We start from the raw sequence: 12070 nt of genomic DNA, 5'->3' as shown, positions 1-12070 counted from the left end.
AAGTTTGTGGAGAGAGGACTTTAAATACCTGGAGTTCATATTTTCTTCTATAAGAAAACAGAGACCCAATGAAAATGTATGAGGAAGGGAGAGAATAGTTAGTCCAGAGCAACAGGGTAATTATTTTGGTAACTTGAAGCCTCTGAGATAAGTGTTATTATCCCCATTTTATAGATGAGGTTGAGGGAGGTTAAGTGATTTGCCCAGGGTCACACAGCTAGTGAGAGTTGGAAGTCACATTCAAACTCAGATCTTCCTGATGCTAGGCCTAGCACTCTACTTATCTGCTCTGTATGTTACCTCAGTGTCCTATTGTTGTGTCTAATATTGCATAAGTACATTAGTGGGCTCCATAACAAAGCAGAATAAGCAAAAGCTAGTTAGAGAAGGGAGATTGGAAGGAGGGAAAACAACTAACAAACCAAAATTAATGGAACACAGCTCAAGAAGTTTTTAAGAGGGAAATTATATCCTGAATATATATTAGCAAATAAGAGGACAGTTGGAACATGTAATTTTTTTAAGCCTAGAATATCAACAAAGTAATAACCCCCCAAATTTAATTAAATATGAGTTGTTTGCTTGTTTTTTAATTAAGCTTGGGATTTCCTCAGGGTAGACCAAACCAGGAGAGGAACACCATTCATTCCTCAAAGCATATAAGCATTTTGCTATTGTCTTAAAGAGCTACCTTGGGCAGTCAGTGATTAAATCACTTGCCCTACATCCAGTAGTCAGTGTATGTCAGAGATGAGAGTTGAATACAATTCTTGACTCTAGCCAGCTAGTCACTGGTGAGAAGAACTTTAGATAGAAGAAATGAAAACCATGTTTTAAAAGGGAACAAATTAAACTTATAAAATACAAAAGGAAAAGGGGGAAATAACCACAAATAGAGGAAATAAAATGATCAGAAATCCATGTATAGCATGTTTAGAAGGTATAGAATGTCAACAAAAGTGAAAACCCTAATGAAATTAATGTAAAATGCCAAAATGATAAATAATCTGATCTTAGGAAAATTTTGAGAAATCATAAAAGAACTTCTGGTGAAAAAAAAAATCTCAAGCACCAAATGCATTCACAAGTGAATTATATTAAATAATTTAAAGTACAAAATAATCCCCATGCCACAGATAAGCATATTTTCAAACAGAAAAAGAGGATAACATCCCAACCTCCAAAGACACAAACATTGTCCTTCCCAAAGTGGAGAAGAGTTAAAATGGGAGGATGTGGAATTATAGGCCAATAATACTATTAAACAAGGTATGAAACAATTTCCAAAGACTGACAAAAAATAATTATAACAATTTTTTATTTGTATTTTATTTTTCCTGATTACATATAAAAACAATTACTAGCATTGTTTTAAATTTTGAGCTCCAAATTCTCTCCCCTATTCTCCCTCCTTGAGAAGGCAAATAATTATACATGTAGCAATATGTTTTCAAAAATTCATTATGACAACACTGTAGTTATACCAGAAATGCAAGGATGGTTTGCTGTTAGGAAAATAATTAACATAGTAACTCATATTAATAATAGAAACCTGGGATTCTGCCATTGAGGTAGAAAAAACCTTACATAAAATATAGTACTCAATTATGTTAAAAATTCCCCAAAACAAAGAAGTAGAGTGACCTTTACTTAATACAGCAAAAATATGTATCTATGTCTAACCAAACAAACAATAATTTAGTTTACTATCTCTATGGCACTGTGCCACGAGATTGGGATACAAATTTGTTATCTCATCCCAGCTGAACCCTTTTGAAATCTTTCTCAGGAGTCTGCTGGTAAATGTTTAAAAACAAGATATCCTCCCACCTCCAGAAAAGGATACATTTTAAGGTTTAATCTGTTTTATGAACATTTCATCATCATTTTCTTATGTCCAGACAACCCAGATTTGTGACATTTACTGATTTCTGAGGTATAACTGTTCACACACTGAAAATTTAACAAGATCTCAACCATGGAGACCAATGCAATGAACAATGTTGCTGAGTTGTGTCAGACTCTTCATCATTTCATTTGGAGTTTTCTTTTTTTTTTAAATTTATTATTTTTTTAAAAAAACCCTTACCTTCCATCTTGGAGTCAATACTGTGTATTGGCTCCAAGGCAGAAGAGTCATAAGGGCTAGGCAATGGGGGTCAAGTGACTTGCCCAGGGTCACACAGCTGGGAAGTGTCTGAGGCCAGATTTGAACCTAGGATCTCCCATCTCTAGGCCTGACTCTCAATCCACTGAGCTACCCATCTGCCCCCCATTTGGAGTTTTCTTGGCAAAGATCCTGGAGTGGTTTGCCATTCCCTTCTCTAGCTCATTTTACAGATGAGGAAACTGAGGCAAACAAGATTAAATTACCTGCCTAGAGTCACAGAGCTAGTAAGTACCAGAGGCCAGATTTGAATTCAGGAACCTTTCTTCCTGACTTTAGGTTCAGCATTATATCCACTGCAAGAAATGAGCCATAGGGACTTCAAAAAACTGAAAGTGAAATAGTTTTCCTTCCTCTTGGCAGAGAGGTAGTGGATTAGAGGTGTTGGAATAAGGCGTATGTTGTCAAACATGAACAATATTTTGATAATCTATTTTTCTAGCCCTAACCTCTCTCCTGACCTACACCTTGTACATTTCCAATTATATGTTCCATTAACTTCTTAAACTCAACATAGTCAAAGCTGAACTTGGTTATCTTCCTCCCCAAACTCTATCCTTTCCCTTACTTCCCTCTTACTGTCCAGGGCACTAACACCCTCCTAATCACTCTGGCTTGAAAACTAAGTGTCATCCTTGATTCCTCACTATCTCTCTCCCCCTATATCCAATCAGTTGTCGAGTTTCTCCCTCTTTCTTCTGACACTGTCACTACACTGGCTTTATCAAACACAAACTTGGGTTAGTTCAATATTCTTCTTCCATTCTTCTTCCAGCCATCCTTCTCTTCCCGCTTCAGCCTATCCTACTTTCAGCTGTCAGAGTGATCTTCCTGAGGAGCAGGTCTATTTGTCCCTCCTATTCAACAAACTCCAGGGGCTCTCTATTACCTCTTGGACTTAATATAAACTCCTGTTTGACTTTTAAAGCCTTTTACAACATGACCCTCTCCTTTTTTCAGTGCCTAACATTTTACTAGACCCCAATCCCCATACTATTCAATCCAGTGACAATAGATTTCTTGCTGTTCCTCAAACAAGACTCTGTATCTTCTAACTCTGAGCATTTTCATTGACTATCCTCTGAAACTCTCTCCTTCCTTGTGGGTGACGCTAGTCTTCCCCCAATTTCCTTCAAATCTCTGCTAAAGTCTCAGTTGCTAAAAGAAGCCTTTGTCAGGCTTCTATAATCTTAGTACTTACCCCCAGATTATTTCCAGTTTACCCTATTGGTATCCTGTTTGTACATAGGTATTTACATGTTGTCTCCCCCATCAGACCATAAACTCTTTGAGAACAGAAACCATTTTTTTGCCTTTCTTTGTGTCTGCAGTACATAGCACAGTGACTACCTATGGTAGGTGTTTTATAATTGTGACAAGTGGCAACATTTAGTAAGACAATTTTTCCCCATAAATTTAGTGATAAAAGGGAGGAAGAAATTGGGTGATCATCAGATGCACTAAAGATATTAAGAAAAGCCTTTTTTTTAAGATTGAGGACACATGAGCATATATTTAGACACATGGAAATGAGTCAATGAAGATGGAGACATTGAAGATACACACAAAAAATGGAATGACTACTAGAGTTCCATAGAAGGCAGGGAATATTAACTGAGTCCCAGGGAGATTAAATTACTTTCCCAGAATTAAACAGCTAATAAAATGGCTAGGGAGAGTTGAGAAAAGAGAGTTGAACTCTGTCTTTATGCAAATCTAGCATTTTAGCTATCTAACAATGACAATATTCCCCAAATCAATTTACATATTTAATATAATACCAGTTAAAATATCAATCGCTTCATGAAATAGAATAAAATTATAAAATGGAAATAGAAAAACAAATGGGTAATGAAGGGGGCATAATGGGGAAATGGGGAAACAAACTGATGAGTATAGTTTTTCACTCATACTTTTAAAACTTTTTAGAAAGCAATTTTGATCAAAACTAAGAAAAGAATAGACCAATGGAATAAAACATGACATCTGACTAAATTTATACTCAAGATTAATTCTTGGAAAACCTATGGAAAGTAAAGTAAAAACTGAAGAAGGCATATGTAATTTAATAAATATTATTGGCAAAACTGACTACCACTTTGCTGAGAAGTGATTTAGACTCATATCTCATACCATATTAAAAATTAATTTCAACTGAATAAAAAATATAAGCATAAAGACAGAAGAAAATGTTTACATTTGTCCCAATAATGAAGTAGATGTAATAATTCCTATTAAGATAGTAGGAAAACATATTTAGGAAAACGGAGAAATGCTTAATTACATTAAAATTAATTTTTTTCTATGCAACAGAAATAATCCAAGGAAAAATAACATCTGAGAAAAATATTTATGGAAACTATCACAAAACTGGGTATCTAACATATATAGTGAAATATTAAAATCATACAAGCACAAAATGAGTCAAAGAATGTGACATAAACTGTGTCACAAAAAAATGTCAGAGGATGTGAACAGATAATTTACAAAAAGAGAACACAATCGATTAATTGTGCTCTAAAATGCTGTACCCCACAAATAATTAAAGAGACACAAATTAAAACAACTTTTAGGCCCCATTACATCTTCATCAAATTGGCAAAAATAATTAAAAGAAAAAAATGACAAAAAAATTCCCTAAATATTGGTAAAGTTTCAGCCAAAGATGGGCTTATTTATTGCTTCTAGAATTACTAAGGAGTAGAAACTTTCTAATTTCTTTTCTAATCAGAAAGTACAAAGTAAAAGTTATAAAAATAATAATATCCTTTTACTCAGTAATTCTATTATTGAGTATATCTATCATGAAGGTGTTAAAGTTCAAAGTTTTCATAGTAGTATTATTTATAATTGCAATAAAAAGTAAAAACCACTTTAAAAAATGTCCATTGATAAGGGAATGGTTAAATAATTTGTGGTAAGTTAATAGATTTTTAAAATAGAATGGAACAAGAATTTTTAAAACGGAAAGACCTTCATGAAATATCCCAAAATGAAAAAAGTAGAACCAGAAGGATCAAGTACAAATTAACTATGACTATAAAAAAGTAATCATAGATTTAGACATAAAGGATGATATAAGTAAATTAGGGGAACAGAATAGTTTATATGTCAGAGCTTTGGAGAAAAGAAGAATTGATGACAAAACAAGAGATAGGGAGTATTATAAGATATTAAATGAATAATTTTGATTATATTCAATTAAAAAGCTTCGTACAAATAAAACCAATGCAACCTAGAAAGAAAACAACAAACTAGAAAAAAACTGATAAAGGCTTCATTTCTCAACTATGTAGAGAAATAAGTCAGATTTATAAGAATGCAAGCCATTCCCCAATAGACAAATTGTCCAAAGATATGAATAAGCAGTTTTCAGATTAAGAAATCAAAGCCATCAATAATCCTATGAAAAAAATGTTCTAAAACTCTTGTTAGTAAAGAAACTTAAATTAAAACAACTCAGAGGTACCACCTCACACCTCTCAGATTGGTCAAAATGACAGTAAAGGAGAATGATAAATACTGGAGAGGATGTGGCAAAACTAAGACCCTAATGCATTGCTAGTGGAGTTGTGAACTGATCCAACCATTCTGGAGGGCAATTTGGAATTGGGCAATTTGGAATTATACCCAAAAGGCTCTAAAATTATGTATACTCTTTGATCAAATAATACTACTAGGTCTGTATCCCAAAGAGGAAAAAAAGGGGTGTGGGGAGGACCTACTTGTACAAATATTTTTAGCAGTCCTTTTTTGTGGTGGCAAAGAATTGGAAACTGAAGGGATGTCAATCAGTTAGGGAATGGCTAAACAAATTGTGGTATATGATGGTGATGTAATATTATTATGCTGTAAAAAATGAACAACAGGATAATTTCAGAAGGAGCTAGAAAGACGTACACAAACTGCTGCAGAATGAAATAAGCAGAACAAGGAAGACACTGTATACAGTAGTAGTCATATTGTGGAATATTTTTAATGTGATAGACTTTGCTACTCTCAGCAGTAAAATGATCCAGGACAATTTTGAGGGATTTATGACAAAGAATGCTATCCACCTCCAGAGAAAGAACTGTTGAAGTAGGAATACAGATGAAAGTATATGATTTTTCAATTGTTTATTTGGGTTTATGTTTTGGGATTTTGGTTTTATAAGATTATTCACTTACAAAAATGAGCAATATGGAAATGTTTTGCATGATTATATATATATATATATAAAACCCAGATTGAGTTGTTGCCAACTCCAGGAGTGGGAAGGGAAGCAGGGAAGGACACAATTTGGATCATATAAGTTCGGAAACTTATGTAGAGATTTGCTATTACATGTAATTGGTAAAAAATAATAATAAAATTAAAAAAATTTTAAAGTAATAATAAATAAGACCAAATGGACAACCAAGAATCCTAATGCATATTAAAAGAATGATTGAAAAGTTACAACATTTAATGGATTGAAATGTAATTGAAATGTAAATATTTATAAAATTGAATCTATCATATTTGTAATTAATATTATTCATAAAAAAATTCTTTCTAAAACAGAAAAAGTGAAAACAACCCAATGGTTAACAGATAGCAGCCACAAGAATGAGAAGAGGATGGCAGGAGCAAATTTCAAGAACCTCAGAAGAATTTCAGTGCTTTCACTCATCCCCAACACAAAGTCCAGAAGAGGAAAATATTCAACAAATTTAAATAAAAATAAAAAAAAGTTTAAAGCATTTAATAACAACCTACTTTATGCAAGGCTCTTATGTGTTAGGCTCTTAAAATACAAAAACTTTGAAAAATAGTTCCTGTCCTCAAGGAGTGGAGGGGTTGGGGGGTGGAAGTGAAGTTAAGGAAGGTGTTGGAGGTGAGAGATATAAAATGTAAACAAAAGCAAAGAACACTAAGGGGGCATTTGGAAAGACTTCCATTCAAAGTGGCACTGGAGTTGAATCTTGAAGAAAGCTCAGGATTCTAAGAGGGAAGGGGAAGAAGAAAATAGATTATAGGCATGGCAGGAAGGAGGCAACACCTGTGCAAATGCATAGGTGTAGAAGGTGGAATGATCAGTTAGTTTCATGACTAGCAAGTAAGCCATTTTGATGGAATGCAAAGATAGCTTGGGTGTTACAATGGGACTGAAATGGTCTGGAAACCACAGTAGAGAGCAAGAACAATATCCCTTTTCCTCCACTTGAGCCCTTGCTGTTTTAAGGGTAGTGGCCACCAGTCTTCTTCAGAGAGAGCCAGTAATTCTAGATAACATTTCCTTGGTCATAGCCTAATTTGCATAAATCAGAGAGAATGTTCTTTGCTACAATGCAGTTTCTTAGGCAGAGCTGGACCTGGAGCCTTCTCAGAGAAGAAAAGGTGAGGACACAGTTTGTGAGGGAGCAAAAGCTCTGCATCTTATTAAGTGACAATCTTATTCCTCTAGCATAAAGGCTGGAGCTCTCCACTGAATAACACCAATTATTCCAGGCAGTCTATGACCCTAACCTGAATACTCCCTTTTGACCAGCTCCAGTTTCAGCCTGTTGATTGGCTTTTTGGCCCCAATTAAGTAGCCCAGTATAATTCTTGATTTTCCCTGAATTTTATCAAGTTTTTCCCTCTAGACCACATTTGTCTTTGCCCCATCAGGACTGGATCAAGACCTGGAAAACACAGGCAAAGTTCAGGGGGAATGATTTTCCAGGGGCATGCAGCCTGTGAGTATCAGAACTGGGATTAAGCATCCTAAAATCTGAGTTAAAAATCTTAGAAGGTAGCTATCATTGAATCATTTCAGTTTTGTCTGATTCTTCATAACCCCATTTGGTTTTCTTGGCAAAAATACTGGAGTGGTTTGCCATTTCCTTCTTAAGCTCATTTTATAGATGAGGAAACTGAGGCAAACAGTTAAGTGACTTGCTTAGGGTTACCTACCCAGACAGTGTCTGAGGCCACATTTGAATTCAGGAAGATGGGTATTCCTGACTTTAGGCCTGGCACTCTATCTACTTCACCACCCAGCTGCCCCTGGAGGGTATTTAATTCAATCCATACTTAAATTGGGAAAGCAATCACATTCACAACATGGGATCACCTTGCCAGTTTGAAATTCTCCAGTGACAAGGAGAACACTGCTCCCTAAAGCAGCTCATTGCTTTCAGAAGAAAGCTTTAAGAAGGTTGTTTTGGGAGGGGCAGTTGGGTGCTGAGATTGATTGAGAGCCAGGCCCAGAGGTGGGTCTAGGTTCAAATCTGACTTTAGACACTTCCTAACTGTGCGACCTTGGGCAAGTCACTTAACCCCAATTTCTTAGTCCTTACTGCTCTTCAACCTTGGAACCACTACATAGTACTGATTCCAAGATGAAAGGTAAGGGTTTTTTTTTAAGTTGTTTTTTCCTTATAAAGAACTAAAATATGCCTTTCTACTTCTCCTTCCCTACTATCTTCTGCTGGGGCCAAAGAAAATCAGCTTTAATAACCTTTCCAGCATTTTAATGCATGAGATCATCATAACCTCTCAGCAACCTCAAGTCTTGTCCTCTCCTGGTACAACTTCCTCAGTTCCTTTCATTGACACTAAGGAAAACATCAAGGTACAATAGAAAAAGCACTGGATTTAAGATGAGGGGCCCTGGCATCCAGTCCTCACCTTGACAAATTGAGAAATTTACTTCATCTCTGTGGAACTCAGTCTCTTCAAATAAATGAATTGTACTGGATTACCTCTAAGGCCCCTTCCAACTCTAAATCTATGACACTATGTTCCCATGGCATGGTCTTTAGTCTCCCCACTATCCTGGTAATCTTGTGCCTTTCTCTAAACATGACACTTTCTCAACACCAACTCTTCCAAGTTTAAATCTAGTGATCATTATAGAACAACCCAGCATCATGATCTTACAACTGAAAAGGACATTAGAAATCACCTAGCTCAAAGGTTCAATTTTTCAGATGAGGAAAAAGTGAAGTCACTTGCCCAGAGACATGCAGCTAATAGGGCAATCTGGTGAATTTTAGATTTCTAAAAAAAATTTTAAATGATTTTTCCTGTCTTTTCTTACTCCTGTCATTTTATAGCTTCACCTCCTCACACCCCCAACCAATCAAAATATAGTTTAATGCAAAAAGCTCTAGGTTTCTGCCACTGCCTTCCTATGTGACCTTGGAAGTGAATGAGAGTAAGTGAAGGCAATGAATCTAGACAGGTCTTTCAGGAGTCTGGCTAAAAAACAGAGGTGATATACCACAATAATTTAAATCAGACATTCTTGATCGTTTTGTGTGTGTAAGGGACTTCTTTGTCAATCTCTTGAATCCTTTGGTCCCCAACTCAAAATATAGAAAATACATAGGATTGAAAAAGGATCTAATTGCATTGAAATAATTACCTACATATCAAAAAGGAAAAAATTCACAGAAGCCCTATTTAGAGTGAATAGTTGAATCTATTGAATATACATATATGTTTTATGCATGTATGTATATTCTTAAGGATGAGGGAAGACTTCTAAATGTTTGTATAAAAGACATATACATGTATATAATGTTAGTATAAATGTCATAGATAAGGAACTGACAGATAAGAAGAGTTGAATGAAGGAAGAGGAGATGACTGAGGTTGCAGTTGATTGGAGAAGGGAAGAGAAATGATGAAGGGCAAAAGTAAAAGGATTATCTTTTCTTTATTTATTTTAAATATTTTTCTTTATTTCTCATTATTTTCATATTAATATTCACAATTAAACAGCATGTTTTAGTTTACAATGCACTTTCCTTAAAGAAAACATTTCCACCTCCATTTTGCCAGATCATTGAATTCAAGTTCAAAGAAGTTAAGTAATTTGCAAAAGATACACAGCTAAAAAAAAATGTTTAAAAAAATCAGCAAGGTAATTGTCAGGGTCAAGACCAAAAAACCCAAGGAACACTGAATCCAGTGTTCCACTATTCCTGATTGCCTCTAACAGTTTTCAGTGAAATTTCAGAGTTAATATACAAAAAGGTCTTTTCCTTTATGGCCTTTAAAAAACTTCAAAATAATTTTTTGGGGGACACATAGACATAAACCCTGTAGGGGATTCTGAGGAAGAAGAAGAAAAAGGTTAACTGGATTTTGCATAAACTTTTATCAGGTTGATCATAAAGACAATAAAAATAATAACAGAAATTTGATATTAGGTCAATAACTTGAAATATTCTGACATTGTTGCACAACCCAACAAAACCCAAAGTTTTGTAACAAAATCCAGGATAATTTTTGTAAAGCAGTATATTTTTACAAACCTCTGAGAAATAAAACTTCTTGTCTCAAGATGAAGTTAAAAGCTAATTAGAACATTAATAAAAATGAACTGCATATCTCATATGGATAAAAGTCTTTAACTGACATGGGGAAAGGATTGCATAAGATGCTTATGCATGGATGATTTCTGATCTGCATCTTGGAGGCACTTTAATTTTTAAGGGTTTGTTGTACTAAATATGATGCTGTTTATAACAAAAGACTGATTCCCCCTTCCCATCACAATGCATCTTCAACCGTGTAATCAATGGGGAAATAGGATTCATTTTACAGGTAATCATTTTATTTCATTAAGCAAGGGATATCTGTACTTGGGCTATGAACAGTAACAACAACAATAATATGATAAACTGTAGGATAAATCCCTTTCTCACCCATTATTTCATTGGATAATTAGTCCAATGCTGTGGGATAGTCAGTATAAGTGTTGTTATCCTCACCTTAAAGATGAGGAAACTAAAACTCGTAGATGTCACATGACTTATCGAATGTCACTGGGATAGGTTGGCAAAATTAGGATTTGAACTCGAGTTTCCTTCGGGCTTCCCTGTTAAAATGTAATTTATATAAGCTAAAATCATAGAGATATGCCCCAATTTCATTCAGCCCACAGACCCAGATTTGCATAGCTGCCAAATTAGGCTTTTGTTATCAGGACACCACCTGCTTTTTAAAGGGCTTAATTCAATTCCCTGAAAAATCACAGACTGGCTTCAGAACTAAACCATGACTTTTGGCACGGAGAGTGGCCTTTTTTTTTTATTGTCCTTGTAAACTTCCAGAGTATTCCCAGCCTGCCCTAGAAACAATGCCTCGAATCTCCTTTTCGGGCCCAGCCTGTGGGGGTCCTGTCCTGCCTTCCTGACAAGCCATGTCTTTCCCTATTACTCCTCGCCCTTCAACAGGCTGGCTGAGTGACGGGGGGCTCAGCAGGGTGATCTGTCTTCCCACTGAACTCCTATGGCGACAGGCATCACTCAGCTGTCTCCTAACCAAGCAACCTGTTTTGAGGAGATCTCTGACTATTCCTAGCTCTTAGCACTTATCTTCAACTTACCTCCCAATCCACAGGGAACAGGACTCCCGCAGCCTTCTCCTCTCGTTTCAGGCTGCTCAAGGTAGTCTCAGTCTCTGGAAAAAAAAAAATTAACAAGCAACTGAATGTTTCTCCATGGCCAGCCCACGGAGCAGGCAGAAGCAGGCTGACAGTCGGGACAGGACCTGCCTCCACTGTAATGTGCATGCGCAGGAACAGCCCCAGCTCTTTTGTTGATTGTCATTCAGATTGCTTTTATTTCCCCAGGCTGAAAGACTGAGAGTGCTATAGTCTGCCCAAAGGCTGACAGAGCAGCCAATTTGGGGCAATTAGCCAGTGGTGGAATCCTGGCTGACAACGGGTATTCCTGCCCTTCATTTGTCATTCATCCGCAACCTCTAATTAAGCTTCGTTCCCAGGGGTTTCAGGAAAGAAAGGTCTAATATAGGCTTTAATCCATGAATTTTTTGATGTTTGCTTTTCTACTTTAGAATTGACAGATTCTACTGAAATCCACTGGAGCCCATAGTTGTCATCAGGTTATCCCACTCATTTTGCAAATGGGGAAATTGAGAGGC

General features: G+C 35.9%; 1 protein-coding gene across 2 annotated transcripts in view; it reads right to left on the bottom strand.

Moving 5' to 3' along the window:
- ARHGEF37 (Rho guanine nucleotide exchange factor 37) overlaps nucleotides 1-11691 on the bottom strand; it is an 80179-nt gene extending 68488 nt beyond the window's left edge. The window contains exon 1 of one of the 2 annotated variants that reach the window (XM_056811454.1): nucleotides 11514-11691. The gene's annotated coding sequence lies outside the window, so the exon portion shown is untranslated. The remainder of the gene's footprint in view (nucleotides 1-11513) is intronic. The other variant, XM_007473855.3, reaches the window with a different exon arrangement.
- Nucleotides 11692-12070: the final 379 nt, after the last annotated feature.

This window comes from Monodelphis domestica, chromosome 1 (genome assembly GCF_027887165.1).
Source record: "Monodelphis domestica isolate mMonDom1 chromosome 1, mMonDom1.pri, whole genome shotgun sequence".
In the NCBI taxonomy this organism is placed as follows: Eukaryota; Metazoa; Chordata; class Mammalia; order Didelphimorphia; family Didelphidae; genus Monodelphis; species Monodelphis domestica.
The sequence above is the reverse complement of the archived record's forward strand: the minus strand, read 5'-3'. Positions and strand labels throughout refer to the sequence as shown.